The sequence below is a fragment of the Oryctolagus cuniculus genome, chromosome 4 (genome assembly GCF_964237555.1).
Source record: "Oryctolagus cuniculus chromosome 4, mOryCun1.1, whole genome shotgun sequence".
Classification (NCBI taxonomy): Eukaryota; Metazoa; Chordata; class Mammalia; order Lagomorpha; family Leporidae; genus Oryctolagus; species Oryctolagus cuniculus.
In genome coordinates, this window is record NC_091435.1 from 36,324,362 (window position 1) to 36,352,219 (window position 27,858).

The 27,858-nt window shown below is 37.0% G+C and overlaps 1 protein-coding gene and 1 pseudogene across 4 annotated transcripts in view; both read right to left on the reverse strand.

Moving 5' to 3' along the window:
- LOC127493994 (large ribosomal subunit protein uL30-like) lies at window positions 1-27,846 on the reverse strand (annotated as a pseudogene).
- Window positions 1-27,858, reverse strand: part of ROBO1 (roundabout guidance receptor 1) — a 1,215,767-nt gene that overhangs the window by 224,994 nt on the left and 962,915 nt on the right. The window lies entirely within an intron of this gene.

Consider the following 27,858-nt stretch of genomic DNA (forward strand, 5'->3'; position numbering starts at 1 on the left):
CTCTCACTACAACCTTGCCTAAATATGATCAGAGTCGGTGAACTCAAATGTCTTCCATAGCCTTAGCAACTCATGACAAGAGCCTAGGGTGATTACTGATGCCATAAACAAGAGTGTCAATGTGTTAAGTCAACAACAGGAGTCACTGTGCACTTACTCCTCATGTAGGATCTCTGTCCTTAATGTGCTGTACATTGTGATTTAATGCTATAACTAGTACTCAAACAGTATTTTTCACTTTGTGTTTCTATGTGGGAGCAAACTGTTGAAATCTTTACTTAATATATGCTAAACTGATCTTCTGCATATAAAGAGAATTGAAAATGAATCTTGATGTGAATGGAAGGGGAGAGGGAACGGGAAAGGGGAGGGTTGCGGGTGGGAGGGACGTTATGGGGGGGAAGCCATTGTAATCCATAAGCTGTACTTTGGAAATTTATATTCATTAAATAAAAGTTAAAAAAATCTAGTTGGAATGGATTTGTTTGCAACTTTTGCAATATTCAAAACTGATTAGAAAATTTTGCCTTTCTTGGAACAAAATATAATTGTAATGCTAAATGGCAAATATTGTCTTAAACTATTTGGAACTTCAGTGTTTAATTATGGAAGTTCAGATATAAAAAAAAGTCATGATATAATGAAAGTTTTTAAAAAGTAAGAGTTGGAATCAAGTAAGTCTAGAATAAAACCCTGACTTTTAAACATTGTTTGTTTAATTATATGAGAGACAGAGAGAGGAAGACAGAGAGAACCTCAACTGCTGGTTCACTCCCCAAATGCCCACAACAGCTAGGAGGTCCAAAGCTTAGCGCCAGGGCCTGATTCCTGGATTCCCATGTGGCTGACAGAAGCCGTCACTTTTGCATCATCTGCGGCTGAACTGACTGGAAGCTGGAATTGGGAGCTGGAGCCAGGAATTGAACCCAGGCACTCAATTATGAGATGAGTGGGGTCCTAACCAGTGTCTTTACTGCTAGGCTAACTGCTTGCCCTATGTCCTGATTTGACTGTATGAAAGACAAATTAATTTAGGCCAATTATTTAGATCCTATTAAAAAAAGCATCCTGGCTTACAGGGTAAAGCTGCCACCTGTGATGCCGGCATCTCATATGAGTGCCTGTTCAAGTTCCAGTTGCTCTACTTCCAATTGAGCTCCCTGCTAACATGCTTAGGAAAGAAGCGGAAGATGGCCCAGTTCCTTGAGCCCTGCAGCCACTTGGGAGGCGCTGAAGAAGCTCCTGGCTCCTGGCTCCTGGCTTCAGTCTAACCCAACAGTGGCTATTGCAGTCATTTCGAGAGTGAGACAGTGGATGGATCTTCTCTCTCTCTCTCTCTCTCTCTCTTTTTCTGCTTTTCAAATAAATAAAATAAATCTTTTAAAAAATAATTAAATTATTTGAAAGGCAGAGATACAGAGAGGCAGAGGCAGAGAGAGAGAGAGAGAGAGATCTTCCATTCGCTGGTTCACTCCCCAAATGGACACAATGGCAATATGCACAAATGCCTATAAGAAAGGTTTCCCTTTTGACTCAGAACAATTCAAAGGTGAAAAATTAAGTTTTCTTTTCTTCATAGACAAAAAATCTCACAAAATTTTTCACACAATAAAAGTGTGCCCTAGTTTTGCATGTGAGGAACCGCTAGTTAAATTTATCACACACACAGATTCACACAATAGTCAAGGGAAGACAAGTCACCAATACAACAGCTTATTTCAATTTGACTGTAACAGTTCTTTATTATCTGACCAGATTACAAAAATACCATAGCAGACAGCTTAGTTCATCCTTCTGATAAGTCTACTGATTCTGTCTTCCCTATTGCCAGCACCTCCATCCTCTACAAAATGAGTGGTCGTCTTCTTCATCCCACCTTGGGGAGAAGATAACTTGACGTTGCCACAAGAAGTTACTTGCTTCCTCAAGTGTCACCCAACAGTACAGATCCTGTGAATCAGATCCTCCACGTAGATGATACTATATTTACCAAAAGACCAGGCAATCAGAATGTTATCTGTCAAAACAGTTCACTTCTTATTGATTTGCCATAGCCACACTTGTAAATTAGTTCATTTACTGACTTCAGATTTGGATGCCCCCAAGAGATACAGGGTTCCACAATCCTCAGCATGTACACTGAAGCCTTGTTGAGCTTAACAAAGGTGCCACTGAAGATCTGATAAAGACTAAGAAGCTGCAACATTTTTCCGGACTTTGGGGCTCACACCATTGACACTGACCCTGATGACAAATGCCAATCTGGGCTCTGCAGTTGCTGACTTTTCTTTCCATCCTCACCAACTAGATTTCAGTTCTGTACAACCGCCTGTTTTCTTTGTGATAGTGCTTAGATTTTTCACAGATAAGCTTCCTCCTTGCCTTTCGAAGCATCTTTTGGGCAAACTTTTTTCTGAGGTGCTTGATCCTCAGCTCTGTGGAAATCCTCCACTTTTTCTTAAGGGTTTCTAGCATAGCAGAAACTGTCTTCCTCTCTTGGGCACCCTCCATGGTTCCAGCCGGAAAAGACAAAGCCTCTAATTTGACATTCATCCCCCTTATCTCTGCTTCTACATGTATTGCCTGATATTTTTGTTCCATCATGGAAATAAGACTTTCTTCCTTCACAAGCTATTCCTTTCACCTCACTTTTTTTTTAAATAATTATTTTATTTATTTGAAAGACAGAGTTACAGAGAAAGGCAGAGACACAGAGAGAGGTCTTCCTTCTGCTGGTTCACTCCCCAGATGGCTGCAATGGCTGGAGTGAGCCAATCCAAAGCCAGGAGCCAGGAGCCAGGAGCTTCTTCCGGGTCTCCGACGTGGGTGCAGGGGCCCAAGGACTTGGGCCATATTCTGCTTTCCCAGGCCACAGAAGAGAGCTGGATGGGAAGAGGAGCAGCTGGGATAACTGGTGCCATATGGGATGCCGGTGCTTCAGGCCAGAGCTTTAACCTGCTATACCACACCACCAGCCCCTCACCTCACTTTTTTAAATGCTATCTTAAAATATTTTTCATCAACCCCTTTTTCCTTTTTTTTTTTTTTTTTTTTTTTTTTTGACAGGCAGAGCGGACAGTGAGAGAGAGAGACAGAGAGGGAAAGGTCTTCCTTTGCCGTTGGTTCACCCTCCAATGGCCGCCGCTGCAGCCGGCGCACCGCGCTGATCCGAAGGCAGGAGCCAGGATCCAGGTGCTTTTCCTGGTCTCCCATGGGGTGCAGGGCCCAAGCACCTGGGCCATCCTCCACTGCACTCCCTGGCCATAGCAGAGAGCTGGCCTGGAAGAGGGGCAACCGGGACAGAATCCGGCGCCCCGACCGGGACTAGAACCCGGTGTGCCGGCGCCGCAAGGTGGAGGATTAGCCTATTGAGCCACGGTGCCGGCCGAATCAACCCCTTTTTCAATAAAATTCTATTTAAATCCCAATTTGGACTTTATTTTAAGACACGAGTTTCTTCAAATACATACAAAACAAGTGAGGTTTGGTTGTCTTTGAATATAGGTAAATGTTTTATAGTTTAAAAACATCATAGTCATAACATTTCCAGTCACATTTGCAGAGACACTGCTAAAACTTAAAAAACCAAACAAACAAAAAAAAACTGCAAGCCTAATAGTAAGGATCAGAGAATGTAAGGAAAGCCAAACCAGTTTTGTGTCAGCAGAAAATGTGCCTTGTAGCAAAATGATCTCCAGCCAGATGATGTTACTCATTAAATGATCCGATTTAGAATAGCTGAAGTCAAAAATGAAGAGCACAGAAGCAAAACATGTAGAACAGGGAAGCTGATGACAAGCTGACCAAAATCTTCCTAAGAAAAAGAATTAGAAATCTCCTAGTCTCAACAGAAGTCTGTTCTAAGACATCCAAATGTCTCTTTCTTCAAAGAGACAGTGTCCATAAATGCTTGTGCCATCACTCTGTAGAAAGCCAGGACAGAAGCAAAACCCACATTCAACTGTTGATTTTTTTTCTCCTGTTCCTTAAATCATATCATCAGGAAGAGACTAACTGGGTACATGCACCCCCAGAAGATGTCATTTTCTCGTAAGATGTTTAACAGGGTCCCTACCTGACAAAATGCATTACCTATATGTCAGACCTATTTCCAATTCAAGAGACTGTAGCTTCATGAAATCTGATTTGGATATCAACTGCAAAGTGATACTCTCTCTGGGACAATCATCTCATAGAGAAAGTGCTGATACTGTTCAATCTCAGAGCCTTAATTAAATCTGTCATGTCCCAAGGGTTTTTATTAAATAAAAGGAATGATGACCCCTACTAAGATTTTGAAAGGCCTGGAATATCCACAAGGATCACTTTGCTGAGGTTTCTATTGGAATAAAATATTTTTCATTCAAAGAATAATACCCACCATCTCAGATACCCCAAAACCTCTGAATCAGCACACTCACATCCCTGTTCGTTGCATGGCCATGTAGCTGTAACGTTTTCTATTTTCCCTGATAAGTCCTAAGTCAGCTGTAATTCATTAAGGAAGTTGTTCCAGCCAAATTAAATTTACCAGAAACACATCAGCTGACATAAAGGAACTCGGCTGCAGTAATGGATTCAGAAAAGACCAGCTAGTTTTTAAGAGTTACTCCTTTAATCTCATGTAATCCTTCAGTGAATATACAAAGCACATTATATTATGTAGAATAATTAGTGTACACTGGCACATTATTGCTTAAATGAACTTTTGGTTTATTGAACCATTACAGAATCATCTTTCTCAAAAAATGGTCTTAACTCTGTAATTTGACTCATTTTGAAACCATAACATGCCATGATTTTGGAATGAAAGGAATAGTTCCTTAGAAAAGGCAATGTTTCAACATCTATGGAAAAACCTGAGGTTGGTAAGAGATCAATCATAAAGAAATAAATGTGTGCATAGTGTACAAGTTGAGAGCTGGCTATGTGAGAGGTATTTCCTTCACCAAGGACCCTGTTGGAGTTAAGAGGAAAGAGTTCCATTGACTTGCTTCAGATGTTTCTATGCACAGAGATGATAAAAGGATAGAGTTACATATGGTGGGCTCTTGTTCCCTAACTCTGGCTCAGCCATAGCCCTTCATCATTCATAGTCAGCAATTCTGCACATTCTCTTCTCATACAACCTACATTTTCATACATTATATACTCTCCTGATTAATTGTTCTTAGCATCATGTATTGAGATTTGGGGACCTCAGTTGATATAACTGTAGGGTGACTGCCTGGCAGCTGACATTTTGAATTTGGCAGTTACCATCTTTCTCTAGGCAGCAATATTTCAATTATTATTTTAACTTACGTTTGCACATGTACTTATGTATGTGTACATACATATATACTTCAATTTTATTCTTACTGTATAAAAATGAAGAGGACATGAAAAATTAAATGCTGACAATAACAATAAACATAGACTTCAAAATATAATTATAAATCTAAACAGGATATGTAGAAGGAGTATAAAGTTCAACTGAATAATTCGATATATGCATTTGTTTCAATTGGATAAGAAACAAAAGAACATACATGAGACTTAAGGGAACTACTGCCAAACACAATTTTTAAACAGTAAACTATGAAGAGTGGGAGTGCAAGTGGGAACGCAGGCAGGGTAGGAAGAATCATTATGTTCTTAAAGTTGTATTTTTGAAATGCATGGTTTGTATATCATAAATAAAAGGTTTCTGGGGGGGAAAGATTTTAAAAAAAAGAAAAAATGTCAGAACATAAAAAAGCAAAAAAAAAAAAGAAGAAAGAAACTATGTGTTAGACTTTTTGAAATATTTCTTACCTTGCTTGCAATTTCCTCAGGACACAGAGAAGACTGTGTATTGTTTGACATCATAATATTTTGTTTCCAAGAATTTAATTAAGTTATAAATGACAGAGGTCATTATATTTCCTGAATCAATAAAGATATCTGAAACCCAAAAAGTTAGAGACTAATCCAAGTTCATAAAGAAGGTGACCTCCAGTAGTCTTGCTGATTGTTATACCTTGGTATCTGTGGTGGGTTGGTTCCAAGGCCATCAGTGGATATCTACCAATGTTCAAGTCACTTCTATAAAATGACAGTATTTGCACAGAACCTCCAACAATTTCCTGTATATGTTAAACCATCCCTAGATTAATTATAAAACCTAATACAACATAAATGCTACATAAATAGTTGTTGTACTGTGTTGTTTAGGGAATAATAAAGAGAAAAATGTCTGTACATGCTCAGCACAGACATTTGTTTCTGAATATTTCTGACTTGCAACTGGTTGAATCCATGGATTTGGAACTTATGGACATTGAGGGTTCACTGTACTTCACAATCTTTATATGTGGAATCATGTCTTTCTGATATTGGGTTCCCCTGAGAAAAAGCACAAAGTGTGTTTGTGTGCTGTGTGCACATATGCATGTCTGTCTGTGTGTGTATGTCTACTGAGAGATTCATTTTCAAGTAACGGCTCACAAGATTTTGGGGGCTGTCAGGTCTGTAATTTCCAGGGCATGCCAACAGGCTGGAGACCCAGGAAGGGCAAGCTTTGCTGCTCCAATCTGAAGACAGTCTGGAAGAATTCCATCTTCCTTGGGGGAGCCTCAGTCATTTTCCCTTGAAGCTTTCAACTACTTGGAGGCCCACTCACACTATGGAGAGCAATCTGCTTCATTTGAAGTCTTTTAAATTAAATGTTAACTTAGTCAAAAAGATTTTCACAGGTAACACTTACACTGGGGTTAACCAGCATGTGGGTACCAATACATAGTCAAGTAGATACATACTATTAACCTGTATATAGTACTGAAAGACCCAATTTGGGAAAAACCAAAACCCGAGACTATTAGCATTTTGATGTACCACCATCCAAATACTTAAATAAAATCCATACTCTGTAGTCAGGTACTTTTTTGTATAGTCAAAGAAGTTTCAGTATGGAAAGTCAAGGGGCAGATTAGCTTATCCAGTAGCTAAAAAAAATCTGACTATAATATTAATTTTCCTTATTCATCTTCTCAGCATGAAACTCTTCTCCTGCAAGTTGATTTTCACTGATGTTGCATTTTCTTAGTTTCATGTTATGCATATTTAGTCTTCCAGAATGTAGTTTTATCTTGTCTAAAAGGCCAATTTTCCAACAAGCTCAAGAGAATTTCCAGTAGGGCAAAAGGTGGTCAGTGGAACAGATTGCACTGCTAGAATGCATTAATTTATTACTGTAGTCTTCATTTGAAAATGTGTGCTTAATGACCTAGGAAAATGTTGCATGTATCCAAGCATAAGAACAATAATTTACTGGCAGGCAAGTTTCCCTTTACCATACTAACCCTAAAACAAATGATTCCATCATGCAAACGGATGCAAAATGATAGGTGTATGAACTTAATTAGAATTAAATGCAGTTTATACTTGGCATCCCACAGTACAACTACCTCATGATTTTGATCATATGAGTATGAAGAATCATGGAGCCTGGAAACTCTAAAAAGATCTCAGACTATTTCTACCCTAAGCTCCTTATTTTGAGGATGAGCAAGCTGCTGACTTTGACAAAGGTCAAATAGCTTGTCAGGTATAGAACTATGGGAGGCATCTTGGTGCTTTCTGTTCTTCCCGCTATCATGGGTGGCTTCCCAGTGGGGAAAGTTCTTGACTCAAGATTACATGAAATCAATTATAAATAATATGCAGCATAAATCATACAATCTAGAATTTTACCAACTAGATAACTGTAGAAAAAGAAGTTTCAAATATTCTCACAATAAACTTTATGATGGAAACAACGTAGAATGTTTCTCAGGGAGCCACTAAGCAGATGAGGGAGCAACATTAACCCAAACTCAAAAACTTAAAGGCATAGTTGTTTGCCCTTAAGGTGTTGTAAAGAAATCACTGCCTGGAAAAATCACTAAAATTGTAGTATTGCTAGCAGAGTAATGAAAATATAATTTTTAGTTTCCATCAATAATATACTGCATAACTGATTTTAATTATGTTGTCTTTAAAAAGTAAAGTAACACGATATCTGAAACAGAAATTAGTCTTCAATACATATTTCACAGAGTAAAAAGGGGGGTTTTCTCCCTTTATCTAAGAATTATAAAGTTATAAGAATAGTCAGTTTCAGGAAGCACATGCAATTCTTAATATATTGGTAAAAGTAAACAGATTAAATATGTACTTACTACATTTCATTGTTTTTCCTTCTCTATTAGTGGCATCGTTTACAATTCAAGGGGACAACAGCGCATGATTAACTCTGCAGCATTTGTCTTATACCCTTTTACCGCTAGTCCATTTTTCTGTCCTCAACACATCTCCATAGCAGTTAATAAGAGTTAGACAGTGTGGTTATAGGCCCTGTCCCCACCTCCAACATGAGGGGAGAGCTGTGATAACATGAGTATGGACATGTCATCAAAATCTAAGGATTTTCACTTCTGTTTTCCCTAGGGTGGCTCTTAGATTGGTGCCTGTTGTCACTCTTGAGAAAGACCATAAAGCTCCTTCTTGAGATAAGAAGAGGGTTTTAGATAACAGGGGTTCTCACTGGCCCTTAGAAGGAGAGACTGTAGTTAGAAGTTGGTTGTGTGACTTGTTTCCATTGGTAAATAAGAGCCAATTTGTACAAAGATTTTTCACGATGGCAATATACAAATATTAGCTAGCATTACTGGAATGTTTGAAGACTTGTCCTCTTTGTAGGGCTCCAGAAAGATAAAAATGGGGAAAGTGGACAGGATGAAAAAACACATAGTTGTGGGAAAATTTTACAGAGTTTTACTTTCAAATCTGTATAGATGTAGTGTAGCTAAATAAAGTAGAGGTGACACAACCCAGGCATGTAATTGTAGAATCGTCATCCAGTTTCATTAAAATTCTATAATACAAAATCCACTCATGGCGACTCGCATCCAAGATCTGGTCAAGCTTCTAATCCTGATTTTTCTTGCTATGTATCTCATCTGCCTCTTGGTCCCTGTTAAACTAATCTTAAGAGTTTGCCCCTGCATTTCTCAGCATCAGGTTAGAACAGAACTCATGCCATAAGCAGGAGGCTCTGCTATCAATACTGAGCTTGCTGATGTTGCCAACCTTATTACTTCATCACTTAAATACAAATGCATGCTGGCTGCCCCTTGCTGAAGGAATCCTTGGAGACTATGAGCCATAATTTCATATTAAGGAAAGGAGGAGGGCAAATGGAATGACTCATTAGGTCATTCTTATAATTAGTAGGGGCAACAGGAATAGAACTTAATTCTCATGAATTTCTGGCAAATCATTACCAGGATATAAATGTAGAAACAGATTCAGAACATAGCTGGAATACATACTAATGAACCACTATCCCCAGATTTCTGCTTTGGTAACCCCAGATCCTAATTTTAAAGCCACAATCACAGACCAAGACTTCCCAGACACATGGGAAAATCTGATTATAAACAATACTAATTACTTCCACAGCTTTGATAGCACAAATAGCAAAGCTGACCTGTCTTAAAAATTATATTAAGAACTCTTCCATAATAAATAGGCAGATGAATAGAAACATCCTGAAAATAACTTGGTTCAGTTAAATATGTTTTAAATTTTAATTTATTTATTTGAAAGGCAGATAGAGACAGATAGAAGGAGTGACAGAGTGAGAGAGAACAGTAAAGGGTTCAGTCATCCTCCAAAAGCCAGAGACAACCAGGGGTAGATCAAAGCCAGTAGCTAGGAACTCAGTGCAGATCTCCTACATGGGTGCTAGGGGCCCAGTCACTTCAACCATCAACTGCTGCCTCCCAAAGCCCATACTAGCAGACAGTTGGAATCAGACACCAGAGCCAGGATTGAACCCAGACACTCTGATGTGGTATACAGTGTCTTAACTGCTAGGGTAAACACTCATCCCTAAAATTGAATTTTGAATATAAACTTCATATCAGGGAAAAAATAAATGAATTTATCCCTATTCTATTATATCTCAATGTTCCCTACTACATTTGACATTTGCTAAATAGTTAATAAAATATATAGCACATTCAAGTGGGCACAATCCAGTGGAGATGGCTCACTATCTAACCACCATAAAATGACTATGATGTAGTCTACATATGAGTATCTCACCACTCACAACCATTCACCAAAAGTGTCCAGAATATGAGCATGCAGGCATTGGGGGAGGTTGATATAGGAAACAAATGTTGTAAAATATTAGTCACTGTTAAGGCTTGGCAGTAGCTACATAGGGGTTAATTACACTACTTTTTCCTACCTGTGCAGTTGTTTCTAATTTCCAAAAGAGAAAGGAAAAAAAATCTCACTCATCTTCATACACCTTTCTGTTTATTTGATGTACGTTAATTTTCTCCATTCAACAGCACACAGATGATAATTCGGTGTTAGATCATCTTAAATTACTGGTCCCTCCAGCTAATCCTTCACCAGTCTTGTTCTTTTCTAAACTCAGAGTACTTTATGTGATTCATCCTTTGTTCTTTTGTGTAAACAAAGATATTTATGCAGGTGCCTATGCTCCACCTTTAAAGTACATCACAGCCAAAATTAATTACTGAGCAAGAGAGACCTCAGGGTTTATCTCCTCCATTTCCTTTATTCAGAAGAAGGTTAACCTCATGAGCTACATGACATCTGTCTCTCATTGTTAAATAGTGATGCTTGAGGCTAACTCATTCACTCATTTTTTTCACTCATTCATTTATTCAATGAATTTCTTAGAGGATGAATGAAAGCTAACACTTTGAAGAGTCAAGTGTACAAGCAACAAGAGTGGTTCTTCAGTATTCTGAAAGCAGAGAATAGTGATACCCAATCTATTCAGATGAACTGGAACGTTAGGTAGGTGGAGCACCTAGCACGAAGCACTGATTAAGGATAGCAGTTTCTTATAAAAAGGGACTCAAAAGTGTGTGGCAGCACTGGACGTACAGAGTGCAACCCAAGCAGATGCACTGGAGAGAGAAACAAGGTGATATATTCAGGCAACCAAACACAGTTCAGTTTTACAATAACAAAGGTTGGAGGTAAAGGAAGACCACAGAGGAAGCCATTGATCTAACAGGGGGCAAGATAACAGAGGGCCTCCCATTCCACGTTAAGGGTCTTGGACTTTATCCTGTAGGTAATTAGAAACCAAAGGTTTAAACAAGTAAATGATGTGGTCAGATTTCCATTCTAGATAGATCACGGTAGACACTCTGGGCAGGGTTGATTTCAAAGGGATATCAGTCAGGGCACTCTTACAATAATCCAGATGAGCGATCATAAGGGATTCATGTAGAGCGTTGAAAAATAAGAATGGGAGAAATTGTTTATGAATTTAGTTCCTCAATTAATCAGTGTTTAATATTTAATTACATGTGGAGAATAGGGTAGGGATACAGTAATGGAAAAATCAAAGATTACTCCCAATTATTTAGCTTAGTTGACCAGAGAGCTGGTTGCAGTAACAACTGATATTGAGACACTGAAGAAAAAGGAAGTTTCACTGTACAGATGAACTCAACCTCGGTTATTAGGATTGTAGTGTGGAGTAAAAGATGTACCAGATAAAGCGTTTTGTGCTAAGCATTGCATACAGAAACTATAAAGAAAGGTCTGAGGGAAAAAAGAAATTGGGAACTCAGCAGCATATCTGACACTGAGATCCTTAACAACCTGAGTTAGGAAGAGTGTGCAGAGCAAAAACACAAACCAATAAAAATTAACTAACGGTAACAACAAAACAATGAGTGATATTCAGATTTTGGTAAACAGCAGTTCTGGGATAAGCCGAGAGAAGAGACAGTAAGCCTACATTAGAGTATATAATTTCGCAGAACCTATGAAATAATATAACAAAAGTTCAAAATAGAATATAGGGACTGGAGAATTATTGCTCATGTACTGCAAACAGAAGAACATCAGTGAGCTAATTAAGAAGACTTAAAATACAGTGATGGTGACCAAATGAGATACAGCAGTGCACAGAGAATTGAATGTTAATAACTAGCAATAATTAGGGTATACAAATTTCTGAAAACGTCCTAACAGAAGGAGTCAAAGAAGGAGAGGGAGGGGTAAAAAAGAGAAAGGCAGTGTGTGTGTGTGTGTGTGTGTGTGAGAGAGAGAGAGAGAGAGAGAGAGAGAAAGAGAGAGAGAGAGAGAGAGAAGGAGAGAGATATCCAGGGATATACTTTGTATAAGGTAGTTACTTTGGATGTGAACAACTTGGATATGTTTTTAAAAAGTTCACAGGAAATGAGACATTGGGCAGTAAGAAAGAATAACTCGATAGAGTAAGGGAAAGAGGAGGCCCAAGAGGGAACAATACAGTAAGCGACTGCCTATAGAAAAGGATACAATAATAATGTGATTTTCTTATTAATAGATCTCCAAGTCTTCCACACTCAAACCATACCCACTGATTTGTATTCATTTCATCATCAAGGTGTTAGGCTACATTACGATCAAAACTATTACTAAGGGCAGATTCTAGCCTAGAAGTTAAGATGCTGGTTGGGATATTTCATTACATTATCAGTATACCTGGATTTTAGTCCCAGCTCTACTTCCTGCCAGTGCACACCTAGAAGCAGCAGGCGATGGCTCAAATAGTTGGGTCCCTACTATCTACATCAGAGATTCAGACTAAGTTCCAGCCTCCTGTCTTTGGCCTGATCAGCCCCAGCTCTGTGGGCGTATGAGGAGTGAACCAGTCTATAGGAGCCTTTCTCTCTCTCTCATCATTGACTCTGTTTCTCAATAATTTTTAAAGACTTATTTATTTATTAATTTGAAAAGAGATACAGAGGGAGAAGCAGAGAGAGATCTTCCATCTGCTGGTTCACTCCCAAAATGTTCGCAGTGGTTAGGACTGGGCCAAGCTGAAGCCAGGAGCTTCTTCTGGGTCTCCCACATGGGTGCAGGGCCCCAAGCAGGAACATCAGCAGGGAGCTGGACTGGAAGTGGAGCAGCCAGAACATGAACCAATGTCCATATGGGATACCTGCTTAACCTTCTACACCACAGTGCCAGCCTCTCAAATAATTTAAAAAAATTTTTTTTTAATTATCACTATCATGGAGATCAGCAATTTTTTTGGAAAACTATAAAACAAGTTTTAAAAGGTAAAAATTATTAATTTATTCATATTCTTCTTATCTAGCCTTGGATGACCATCTGGGAACTTTCAAACTAGCTGACCTTAGGGACTAGCCTTGATTTCAACCAAAGTAACTAAATTATTTGAAATTAAAATGGCACTTCATTTTTATAAGCACATTCTAACAATATTTAAGCTCTGAGTCATTAATTCCAGAATGTTGTAATCACTTTATAGTAAACTGTTACCATAGGATACGTTTTCCTTCTTTCCCCTTATTTATGGACACAAGTATGTTTTCAAAAATGTAAACTTTTGTGCATATAAAGATTTGACAGTAAAATGACTGGAGTAAAAATATTGTTCTTAATAATGCTTTAAAAACAATGCATTAGGTTTGTTCTAGAGGAACGTTTCACTTTCTAGATGGACTATTGTAACAGAATAAAGCCAAAAGATGAATCAATGGCTATTCTATATTAAACAGATGTTTTTGTCATCTAGTTTTTTCATTACTCATAGAACAGAAGGTTCCATTAGAATCACCCCTCAAGCCCCACATTTCAAGGAACTGAAATACTTTTTCATCTGTGAGTAATGTCATCACGAATTAGATATTTAATAATGTTCTCCAAATGTTGTCTTATTTTGCTTTCTAGAAGGAACAAAGGGCAATCAATAGAAAAGTAAATTGCCCCCAAGAAAACACCAAGATAAGCATTTGCTAGTAAAGATGCAGAGAAGAGCTCAGAAATGAGATTTATAACTTGGCAGACAAGACACCTGAACATGACATTTTTAAAAGACAGTGATTCAGTGCCATGGGTTTATAAGCAACATTATTAATGCCTCCAAATGAAAAGAATGAAGATACTGCTATGACACAGTGGCCTATATTCTTCACGTTACAATCCTGTCCGCTAAATTTCCTACAGGGAGTGCTTACAAAGCAGTAATTTCTAGGCAAAAATCCTACCGGGAAATGATACACCCATAGTTTTACGCAGACATTCTGTCTAAGAAATTATATCAACTTAGGAATTATAAATTCCCACATCTAATCAGCTGGGAAATGCATGTTTCTATGTATTCTTAACTGCTATATTAATGTTCTATATTTCAATGTAGTAAGACGGCCAAATTAAACATTTTTAGAGCCCTAGTCATATATTCAGGTATTGAACTAAAATTATTCCTACCTTGGAAAAGCAAAAGTCTAATTAATTATAATCTTAGGGCTGATATTTTTCATTCTATGTCTTAATATTTTTGAAGCACTTAAAGGCAAATTTTAACTTACTTCAGCTATTTTTGTCATGTAATTGGATAATTCCAAATTGGTAAGGCTAAATTTATTGACTAGAAATTAGTAACATAGAATTCTAGAAAGTTCAAAAGATAAAATACACAATTGAACAATGTTGTCTAATCCAATTTATCCTTGTTATTCTGCCATGTAGAGACAGAATATGTTTTATGGGAGATATTTATAAATCAGTACTTAGAAATGCCTTTATTTCCCTATTTCAATTATGAATGAGAAGTCTGGTTCTCTTTCAAAACTATCCCCCAAACGAATCTTGGCATGTAGACATTTCATTAGAAAACATGAAAAGTACTCATGTTGGGCAGTTTCAATTGAAAACTGCAAACCAAATAATTCAATAATTGTGTTAAATAAAAATAAGAATGTGGTTTCTAGTGTTAGGCCCAAAATATAGTAAAATAGCCATTTGCTGAACTAAGTTGTAATGGGGATGAGTTGACCTGTACAGTAACAAAGAAAAGCATCAGACTCGTCCAAAATTGTGATCCACAGAGCAACAACACAAAGAGGGGTCACTATGGAATCCACGCAACTTTCCATTACATTTTATTAAAATTTATTTTGTTTATTTGAAAGGCAGACAGAGAGACACACAGACAGAAATCTCTTACCCATTAGTTCACTCCCCAAATGCCAAGCAACCCCAAAAATCTTTCTATTCATGAAAGAATTTATGCATCACATCTTAGCGCTAAACCTAAACATGATATAATTATTTGTAAAAAATGTGAAGTGAGAACAGATATCATATGAAGGAATTATAATTATAAGTGAATTGACATAAATAATAAATGACATATCAAATAATTAAAATATGTTTACTGAAATTCTGCACAATTAAATAGAGTTTAATCATCATAATCTCCTATATATTTTTCAGAGAATTGGCATTCATCAGCTCCTAACTTGAACACAAGAGCTCAACACAGAAATTGTTTTGGGTGGGTGGCATTAGGTGCTGTAGTCAGTTGCTGCTTGAAATGCCCACATCCCACATGAGAGTGCCTAGTTCCAGTCCCAGTTCCTCTGCTTCCAATGGAGCTTTCTGCAAAGGCACCCCCTGGGAGGCAGCAAGTAATGGCTAAAGTACTTGGGTTCATGCCACACACAGGAGAGACTGAAACTGAGTTACAAGTTCCTGGATTCCACCTGGCCCAGGCTTGCCTGCTGTTGCCACTTGGAGAGTAAACCAGTAGATGAAATCTCTCTGTTTTTTTTCTCTCTCTTTCTCTCTCTCATACTCTCTCTCTCTCTCTTTCTCTATCAAGTAAGATTTAAAATAAATAAGCAAAAACTTTAAAAAGCAAAGATACAGGTAGTTTTATTAATAAATACACAATTAAAAATCCCCAAACAATTGAGAATATGCCCAATAATATATATGATGTTACCAATCAATGGGAATTTTTGTGAATACGATTCTCTTTAAAACAGCATTACTGATAGTAGAAAAATAGCTCCTTAATAGTATGTAAAAATTGATATTTTCTGTCTAATAAATCATATCTAATAACATTTAATCATGTGGTAATATTATTAAACTCTGAAAGATAAAATTCTACCATAATTTTTAATGTTATCCTGAATGTTCCATTCAATGAATTAGGAAAGGAATATATCAAGTGTGTACATTGGAAAATAAATGGCAAAACTATTGTTACTGATGTCATGAACATTTACATGACAATGTAAAACATCAGCTGGAAATGTATGGGAATATATAATAAAGTATTCAAACTAAATAATAAAATATTTTCCTCTCCTGTTTTATACCAACTAAGAAACACAAAATAATTCATTCATTGTAGCCATAAAGTATACAAAAAGAAATTTTAAAAATAAGCAGGACCAATATGAAGCAATAAACACCTATGTCTATATGCATGCACACAAAACTATATGTACACCTTTAAAAATAATATCAGGGCCTGACTCGGTGGCATGGTGGATGAGGCTGCTGCCTGCAGTGCTGGCATCCCTAATGGGCTCTGGTTTTAGTCCCGGCTGCTCCACTTCTGATCTAGCTCTCTGCCATGGCCTGGGAAAGCAGTGGAGGATGGCCCAAGTGCTTGGACCCCTACACCTGTGTGGGATCAGCCTAGCTCCAGTCATCTGGGGAGTGAACCAGCGCATGGAAGACCTCTCTCTCTCTCTCCCTCTCTCTCTCTCTGCTTCTGCATAATTCTGCCTTTCAAATAAATAAATAAATCTTTAAAATAAAAGAATAATATCAAATACCAATGAATAGGTAGAAAAACACATACTATGGTTCATATTGAGGTAATTCCTGATTATAAATATGGACCATCCCCTCAAGCTATTAATTGAACATTAACATTCAACTAAATCCTCAAGTTTGCATATATACCTGAATTGAATCTTCAGCTTTTCACTTTTATCTTAAAAACTATCTTAAAACTTCAGGTGATGTGGAGGTTCACAGTTCTGGACACATTCATACTTCCATTGAAGACTACTGTAGTCATAGATTCAGCTAACATACTAACATCTTGGGTTCAAATCATATTATTTAAAGTTTATTCCAGATTGACAAGAACTTACAATTTTGCTTTTCCATACCCCCTTTTAACTGACTTCACAAATGGTCATTATAGAAGAAACTACAAAAAAGAAAAAGCTGTCCATGATCATCATTACAGGTCATGTTGATAGCAATTGCAATCTATGTGTACTGAAGGATCAATGTTTGACCAACAATCTTTCTAGCTCTTTCCTCTGTGAATTATTATTTGGTTCAACAACTTGCAAAGCCTATTACTATTTTCCATTCTTCCACTTAGACGAAGGTCTTCAGCCTTATTTCCCATCCTATACCCCCATCATGCACACTTCCAACACTCCTTTAACTTGACCAGACCTAGCTTTTAAATGTTTACTATTGAATAGTGTCATATTGTTCAACTGTTTTTAATTATGTGTTTGTGATAAACAAATTAAAATATCCATTCAGATATCCTAGGAGATCTTTCTGTAGGTGCATCTCTGTTCTCAACCTTAATGGAGGATCACTGTCCATAACCTATTGATCTAAATCACCAGATTTTCCAGAAGGTAATAAAAAAATAAGTCAAGATTGATTATATTGCATTACAGTTGCTCAACATCCAAAACAGAAGTTTCATTGCTGCCATTTTTGATTGACCTCTAAGTGTTCATTTAAATGTCTGTTATTATTATATTTATTATTTATATATGTTATCAGTGGCCTTCCCTATTCCAGAAACTTGTACTGGTTTCCCTAGTCCAGAAACCAGGCCTAGGTTTGTATGTGCCTTTTTCAATATCACATGTTGGTAACACTAATGGTGCATCACAGTATGTCAATTAAAGAAATATTTTTGGGTCTAGAAAAAGACAAACAGTAATAAATAAGTAGTTAGCTTCTGAAACAAACTGCTTCACAATTTTAATAAAGCCACTTCATTAGTAACAAAACCACATTCATCCTAGCAACAGCATTTTTAGAAACTTTAAGCAGTCCCAATTTAAATTACATCTTTACAGACCAAAAACCCTACACTTACCAATATGGAAGCAAAAAAAAATTGTGCTTTTTTTTTTTTTTTTTTTTTTTTTTTTGCCTGCACCACTTCAGTTAACTCTCCTTTGAACTAGTCCCTTTTCTTCTGATCACAACCATTAGCAACAAAAGCACAAAACACCATTTCCTCTGCTACCTCTCAGGCCATCTGCAGTTAAAATGGTTCTGAATGAATCACCCCCATGAATCATCTGTTTACATTTATTAAGATAACAGAGAACAAATGATAACAAAAAGTATATTAGCTACATGATGAATATGCTACCAGAAGCCACACCGGATATCAATGAAATGTCAGGAAGGCAATATGGAACTATTTCTTACCTGTCAAAAGTTATTTCCAAAATAAATGGACCTCAGGCAGCATGGCCAATGCTTTCATTCTGGCTGTCTTAATGATCAAAGCAAATCATTGCATGATGGATTCAGCTGTTTCAATCACAATCAGAGCCAAAATGAATGGATTAGATGTTCAGCTGTCCTGATCACCCAAAAGGAAATAGATATGGTCTCAGTTTTTTTTTTTTTAAAGAAAAAGATTTACTGTATTTGCTGTGATCAGTGATATACAAAAGTGACTACTAAAACTGCACCATCGTATGGGACAAACAGTATATAGATAATAGTCATCTACTGTTCATATTCACCCTCTATCAAATTGTCTGAACCTGGATTTCATAATTGGGACAACAGTAATGATAGAATATTTAAAAAGATCACAAATGTTTACTGAAGCTTCAGTAAGCGCTATGCATTAGTGTAAGTGCTTCCAGATTTTCTTTCTTCATTCCTCACTGAGATGAGCACTGTTATTAACCACATTTTAAAGATGATGAAATCAAAGCATGAGGTCACGTTTGCAAGAGGTCACATACCTAATAATTGTGCAAAGCTCCATAGCTGGTAATTGACTCACTCTTCTGTCAAATCTCAATCCCTATGTGTATATATATGATTAACCATGAGGTTGAAATTGATATGAAACCAAAAATTAATATAAAAGCAATTTCTATTACGATGCAAAATAAGAGTAAGACTTTTAATAATAAACGTTAACTTATCAAAAGTTCATTATAATGCCAACAAAGCAATGTTATAAATTCATGAAATAATATATACTAATGAGGAGCAAAAATCACAGACAAACCAAAAGACAGATGAAATTAAACTATATTCAGCTCTCAGTTATCAAAGTGTATACAGCCCATGGACAAGTCAGAAGGGAAACCTGATTCTGACTCATGCTGCCAGGAGGGCTTCTTCTTGCTGGACAATTTGGGCTTAGAGGAGATTCAGAAAATGTTGGGGCTAGGTCCCTTGGGAAATGTAAAGACCCTCTTCCCTTCTTCAATCAGAACAAGTGCAAGGTCTCTACAGTATCCTGGCCAAGATTAATCAGCAAAGCAGTTGCAGTGCCCAGAATTATTGACAGCTGCCTTGACCCAATTACCTGATTTTGACCATAAATGGAGTGGAAGTAAAGACAGGAGAACTAATTTATGCCACTGGCATAGGGAAGGCGTTTCTAACAATGTCACAAAAGCCAGAGCCATAATAGAAAAAGAAATCAATAAAGTTAATTACTTAGACCTCAATTTTCTCTACTGCAAAAAAAAAAAAATTACGAAGTCAAAAGACAAAAGACAAATGTGAAAATATTTACAATTCCTAAAATATATTACAGAAAACAGCTAGTTTCCCTAATATATAGAGAACTCACACAAATCAGTGCAAAAAACACTCTCAAGAGAATTGCGGAAAAGTTGTTCACAGACATACACACAGAATGTAAATGGTTCCCAAACACATAAAATCACACTTCACACACTATCTATACAAGGAGAATATAAATGAAAAGTACAGTGATGTATCAGATAGGGAAAAGAGTCTAGTTTTTTAAATGCTGTTACAGAAGATTTTGGAAAAACAGCAACTACCTTTCTTTGCTGGCAGAACAACTGCTGGCGAGAAAAATTTGGCAATATCTAACAAAGTTACAGGAGTGTGTATTTTTTACCCATTCAATGTTAAGAATGCACTTTGCATATAATTATGCACACTTACAAAATGACCTGTTTGACACATTAAAGGGACTCAAAACTATATAAACGTTTATTAAGAAAGAATTGAATTATCATTTTGTTCTCAGAATTGTATCTACAAACTATACTGAATCTGTTAAAAACAAATTAAAGTTTAAAAAGTTAAAAAGAAGGAACTGGATAAAGCACATTCTACTTACACAATTAAATACTGATACAATTAAAATGATAAAAGCTTCATATGTTTTAATATCAGCTGTATAATGTTATCATTTGTATGATAAGCATGTATTTGATTTTATATGTTTAAAACTATCTCTGGGAGGATTCATAAAAAAGCTAGTGATTTGGGGTTTCCTGGGGAGAATAATTAAGATAATAGGGAGATTTTTACCATATATCCTTTTTAATGTTCTTGAAAATCAAACTATGTGAATGTTTTAACTATTTAACACGGATTTACAAATAATAATCTGGTCTTTGGACCCCCAAATCAGTGACTCATTAATTCACTGATTAGTGGACTGAAACTCAGCTTCAACACGGCAATAATCTAAATTTGTAATTCCCTCTCCAGCAGTGTTGTATATCATAGTTAAAAGATTGTTCAGGAAGGGTGAAAGATTTGCTTGTTTTTTTAAATATACTTGATGCAAATATTCTGTTTTTATATATTTCAATTCTTCAAAAGCTGTTGATGTCCCATTATTTAGCTAGATGAGAGAAGTCAAAAACCAACCCCAGCCCAGCCACAACTGTTGGGGGCATATGGGAAGTGAACAAGCAGATGAGAAATCTCTATCAGTCTCTCTCTTTCGCTCACTCTCTGTCTAAATAAAATAAAACCATTTGTTTAAAATGATAGGTTTATTTTGATGAAAAAATTTTAATCTATGCAGTTTTTTTCATAAATCACATTTTTCATGAACTTCTTGGCATCTTTTTGTAGGCATGGATTTCAAAGTTCATACTTGTATAGAAAACAGCATTTTAGAATCACTTGGGACAAACAAATTCTAAGTTTTCTTCTATAATAAAGCATTTTTCCAAATAATTTTAAGAAAAGATCTGAAAACAAATGACACAAAACAAAATGCTAGGCTAACTTTCATTGTTTTTCATAGACAGACTTATAGCAAAAAAATAATTCCAGAAACTAAAGTTTGAGAATCATTCCTTTGCAGGAAACAAAATATGTATGTGGTTGGGATTATCATCAGGTGACAGGCCTGTATGAGCAGTTAAATGCAATAAGTCAAATGAAAGCATATGGCATAAGTTGAACAGTTGAAATTTCTAAAATTTATGTTTTTATTAATATACAGAGAACATATTTCATATAGTTCATAGATATAACTTTTGAAAGATTTATTTGAAAGGCAGGGTTAAACAGAGAGAGGAGAAGAGAGAGAGAGATGTTTTCCATCTACTGGTTCCCTCCCCAAATGGTCACAACAGTTGGGCTGGGCCATGCCAAAACCAGAAGCCAGGAACCAAGAGCTTCTTCCAGGTCTCCCATGAGGGTGCAGGGGCCCAAGCAGTTGGGCAGTCCTCCACTGTTTCCCAGGACGTAAGCAGGGAGTTGTACTGGAAGTGGAACAGTCAGGACTCAAACCAGTGTCCATATGAGATGGTGGTAGCTTAATCTATTATACATAGTGCCTGCCCCTCATAGATAGAATTCTAAGAATATAGTGATACCTCTACCCCCTCTTCCCCCTTGCCTTCTTTTTTTAATTTTTGTAATAACATATTTTTAATTTACCTTATAGTCACGGGCTTAATGCTACACTAAATAAAGAGTTCAACAAGCAAAAAGTCGAAAGACTTGTTCAGCAGACAGGGCTATAAATAATAATCCAGGAGTTGAAATTTTGATTTCAAATGTATTTCACTACGAGTTAGGCTACTGAACTTATCCGTAGCTTATCTGTAAATCAGCAATTATAGAGTTTACCAACCAACTTGCTAAATAAATAACCAGCACCAAGGAAGCCTATATGAACCTCCCCAATCCACTTTACATTAACACCAGTGTTTTAGGAAATAAATTGTAATCATTCCTTTTAGACACATTACATTGCTTTAAATTGCTGTGTTGTGTTCCCTTTATATTGCTTAGAAGCCTTCTCATTTTAAAATTCCCTTTGTTCCCCACTAATCCACGACGAAGGAAATGAGGATTTGGCCTGCTTTACGCAGGAACTCCAAGTGGATTTAGTTAGGATTCAACTAAACTCAGGCCTTCCCCTTCCCAGTCCTTACCTCCTCAGAGATTTGTTTGTGTTTTTGGACTCAGTAAGGATTTTTCTGACCTTTAGCTGCCTGCAATTATTTTTTTTAACCTCCTTTTTCTGGATTATCCAACTGTTTAATATATTCCCACGGAGTCTTTTGGCCTTTCAAAGTGTAAAAGACCTATTAGAAAAGAAGTTTGTGATGCACCATAATTTTACAGGAACAAATAAAAGGTCAAAGGACCTGAGCCCAGAGATGACAGGATGGTTCACAGATAAATCAATACTAGGCTTCGTGTTGACCATGGGAAAAGATTTACGAGCAAAGGGCAAACCATTTAAAGGGTTCAAGGAAACCTGGTGCTTGAGCAAGATCATCGCTCCGCTCTTATCCCTCACCTGAAAATCCACTTGTTCCTCAGTGTAAACATAGATATAACAAACTTTAAGTTTAAAGTCAGACTTTAACATTTAATATATTTTATATACAAGTTTTCCATGGGTTTTCTACTAAATCAAAAGATGATACACCTAGCGAATAATATGGAAGTTCAGATGGCTTCGTGGTTTAGTAATTACCAAATGAAACTTCCATTTGGGAATGGGTAACACCTTGAAATTCCTTCAACACAGTCTTTAGAAAGTGGAGGGATTAGGGTTAAGTGTACCACCAAAACACTGTATCTTCCCTTGTGGGTAAATGCTATTTGAAAAGACATGCCTCACCTATAATAATATAAAATAAAAATAATAAACTAATAAAAATATATATCACTAATAAAAAGATCACTTTATTAAATAAAAGTTATAATTAAAAAGGTTGAAGAAAAAATACTGATCAAACTTTGACGTGATTAGAATTTTTGAGATTGTACCAGATGAGTCAGATCAAAATACGTCTTTCTGTATCCATATTATAGTTGTGCTAAGAAAGTACTCACTACATGAGCCTATTTCAAATTAAGAAAAAGATTTGCTGTAGTGTATAATTCACATATTTTGAAGACTTGGTAGAATAGAAAAGTTTAGATATCATTAATAATTTATTTCAATTATACCTTAAAATGCTAACATTTTAGATATGAGGTGACGTATATTAAAACTGATCTCACCTTTTTATTTTTCCTTTGAAAGCAGCTATTATAAAATCTAAAAGTACAGATGTGGCTCACCTTTGTTGCTGACATTATATTTCTATTGTGTTCTACATGACTAAAGGATGTGATATGTGCACATGACTCTAAATGCATCCACTTATATATAGTCCCTAATGAAAGGGAAAATATTTGTGGAGAAAAACTGACCAAATCATAGAATATATTTTCAGGAAGTATACAGCATTAAAAGGGGGGAGCACTCTAAATGCTACACAAGCAAACGCTGCCTTTGCATGGCACAGGTTCAAGAGCGGGTCACTAGGAGCTCAGCATAATGCCCATACTGTCTAGGCAGCCCCCAGGGGAAAGTGAAGGCATGTCTACCTGTTTTAATCCCCCGGTAGCACAGGCAGTTGCTCTGGACGGCTGCAATAAGCTACCTTTCCAGATAAGGTAATGCAAGTGATTATGAAGAAAAGCTTCAAAATCCATGCAGTAAATCATTCAAAAAACAATGTGTTCAGAACTCTTGAGGTGAACAAATTATTTTTCCTGAACTGCTGTAAAGTGCCCTACTTGGCTGTTTTGTAAAGGTGGAGCTTGAAGACCCTGAAATAATGGAATCTGGTTTTATTTTCATATATCATCGACAAGACACTCAAATTAGCCCCAAAGATTTCTTTTCTTTTGCCCAGCGCCTTTGAATGAGGCTTCTTCCTGCCACTAAACACTAGGAAGATGGTAAGAAAGATATAAATGTAAAATCTAATTTGCCAGCTCTTTTGTAATTACAAACAAAACTCCATCATGAAGTTGTCCTTTAGTTAAGTTGCCACGTGGTCAGAACAAGTAAGGTTCCAACAACAGTTTCCTTCCTATGGGCAAGACAAATATAAAAACCAACTGCTTTTCTTCATATTCAAACGTGGAGGTAAATGCCAAATTTTACTTAAATGACTTTTAATCTTATAAATCACCAAGTCATGTTTTACTTCATTGAAGATTTGCTATAACCAATGGCATTAAAATGCAAGAAAATCTGATCCTCATACACCTCCCATGTACCAATGTCCACTCTGAGACATTCCCCAGGGAGTCCAAGCCTTCTCGGCAGTTAAGGCCATCAGTGCCATTTTCATTGCTAACCACGGCATCTTTCCACACGAGCTCTTTCCTAGGAAAAATTCTTAAAGCATATCAAGAAAGTTACTTCATAAATAGAATTTTTGAAAATGTAATCTTTGATTTATAGATTCTCCAACCATGAGAGCATTTTAAGTTTATCAACTCACAATTCTGGTGTTTTGCTTTGTTTAATTGGTCTATGTAGACATGCCCACACGACGTTCCTAGTGTAGTTAAATATCATTTGCTGACTCCTGACATTATGCTGTTATTACCTTAAAATGGAAACATTCATTTAAAGTATATAAGTGGCACACTTTTAAAGAACCTTTCTGTGGTTTTCCAAAAGCATTCCAAAGAGGTTACTTACATTGCTTTGAAACTGGTTTGAGTTATGAGAAGGCCATAGCCTCAGACCAGCAGCTGAGACAGCAAAGGAGATGAAAGTTTTGAGCTTTGAGATCCAAGGGGAAACACAGCTGCTACAGCTGGTCTGCTCAGATCTCAACACTTAGTACAATGATCGAGAAGGCGATAATGCTGTGTCTCGGCTTGAAAAGTGCATTAATGAAAACAATCCTTAAATAGAACAGGGAAATCGATTAATCAAATCTAGGCTCCAGGCTGCAAAATGAAATGATGTTTTTTTACAAGGCCAGGGAAGGGGAAATCCTCTTAGATTCTTTAAGATATCCACTCCTGAGACATTATCTGACTAAAAGAAAGCAGACAGAGGAAAGAATATAACTTCTTAAGAAACCAAGTTTACCTTGGACAGGTACTACTAAAGAGTTTCAAATTACTGTAACAGAAAATGGGAGTTTGGCAAATACATATCTTCATACCAGGTGCCAGAAATGTCACAGGCCATAGTTTGTTTCTTTTTACCAGTTATACTGCAGAACAGATGTGCAAAGCTGTTAGCTCTTCAAGAGATTCACTGTGCCAGCATGTCGAGTACCTGAAGCTGTATCTCCCAACAGTTGTCAAAGGACAGCAAACAGGCCTCAGTGAATCTGTCACGGAAGCTGTGACCAAATCTAGCTGGGGCACTCCTCCAACACAATTACACATATCTGAAAACTGTAAGACTCCACTTTCCAACTACTAACACCTTCTTTCCAAAGGACTTCAAAGTTCTCAACAGCCATTATCTTATTAACCTTAACAAGCCAGTCAAGCAGGTAAGAGAGTTTACACCTATTATTACACTTATTTTAAAGATAAGGGCCCAGACTTGTGAAAGGCATGTAACTTCTTCAAGGCCACACAGCAAGTTAAAGGGGAAAATAAATGAGGCCAGTTCTTCTTGGTCTAGAAATTCTACACCATTTATTTGAAGTGTGTTCTGTTTTCAGAAAAAAACAGTTAAGATAATTAAATATATGGCACTTCATAGACAATTGTTTTTACATATATGGCAGGACCGCACTCAGGAAAAAAGAAATCTGACAATGGATTATAAACATTATTAGGTAATTAATCACCCTTTGGACATTTTCTTTTGTATTTATTCCAGCCAAAAGGTAACATAAAACCAATCTGTGCCTTTTGACTGCTAAAAACGCAACTACTTCTTGAAAAACAAACTGCAGTACAACAGAAGATACAGGTAATATTCTATGTTTTTATGATTTCCCCAGAACCAAAGAAATGTGTGTATTCAGACTGGCATACAGGCTGCTTTTAAAGTCCAAAGGAGAGACTTCTTAATTTTAGTTCTTCATTTTGCTAATAAAAGTAGACATTTTAAATCACAGCTTTAATAAAAAATATCTTCATTCACCCTTATGAAATATCTTCACCCTTATGGTACTAAATGCTAAGTAGAAAAATGTAAACTAAGGTAATGGAGTTACAGAGCATAGGATGAGACTGCAGATTGCTCTATTATACAATACAAATGAACATTGAAAAGTCCATGGAAAATAGAATTAAAATGTTTATTTTGGTGCAAATGTTTTTGAATCCATGCATAACAGAGATCTTCAAAAAGTTCAAGGAAGATTCTTATTATGGAAAAAAAAACTTATGCGTGGATTTCACAAGCTTTTGCACCAAAACAAATTTATGTTTTAATTCCATTTTTTCAGGTTTTGAAGTACATTTGTGGAGAAGGTGAGGGAATCCCTGTCTTAGTGACTTTGGTGCAGCATAAATCTGCAGCAAGAAAGATATCCAGTGGGCACCTGGAGACAGATCTCTCCAGGCAGCAGGTGTTCAACAAGCTGGGAAGAAGTGCTCCTCCAGGGGGAAAGTGAAAGGCAGAGAGAGGACGGCAGAGATCATGTGTGGTTGTCCTGGGCTTTGACAGAAAATCTCCAAGAGTTCATAGCAGAAGACCACCTGAGTTACACAAAAGACCACCTGAGTTTCACAAAGATCACTCCAGCTGCCTTGAGAAGACAAGAAGGCTTGGGAGCTCAGCAGCCCTGGGAGCCAGGCAGAGGCTCACTGAAGATGATGGTAGCTTAGTCTACCATAGTAACTCCGGTGGATTATCAGGGTGAGAGCCTGGATACACATGGAAGGGAGAGACGACAAGATGTGCTGATGTACTGGATGCACGGTAGGAAAAGAAAACCAGTGAGGGAGATGGCTTTATCTCAGCAGCCAGAAGATGGACTTCTTATTTACAGAGCTCCGGAAGCCTGTAAGTGAAGCAATCTTTAGATATTTGCTTTGGACACAGTAAGCAAAACGTGTTTTTTAGAACTTCCTGTGTATATGTCGGCTGGGCAGTTCAGTGGAGCAATCCTTTGACATACTAGAGGTTTGAGGGATCCTAACGAATTCAGTTCATTTACTCGTAGGGAAACAGGAAATATTCCCATAAACACAGGTTTGCTGGCAGACTGGCAGGAATCAGCATCTTCTGAATCCCAGAATCTCTGATTTCATTGTAACGTGGTAGAATTATCTCTGAACAAATGGGCAAATCTGTAAAAGACCTCTGAGGACAGAACTTACACATTTTTGACTCAATAAAGTGCTTTTCTTTATTGCCCTTTCAAGAGTGCACAAAGCAAGTTAGCTTCTTTTTGATGATTTGAAGTTATTAAGGGAGTATCAACTAATACATGAAGTTAAAAATATCTAAGAGTGGGGCTGGCACTATGGTGTCATGAGTAAATGGCATCCCATATGAGCCCTGGATCGAGTCCTGGCTGCTTCACTTCCAGCCCACCTTCCTGCTAACATGCCTGGGAAAGTAGAGGAAAATGGCCCAAGTCCTTGGGCCCCTGCTACCTACATGGGAGACCCAGATGAAGCTGCTGGCTCCTGGCTTCAGCCTGGCCGATCCCCAGCCACTGCAGCTATTAAGGGAGCAAACCGGTGGATGGAAGATCTCTCTCTCTCTCTCCCTCCCTCCCTTTCTCT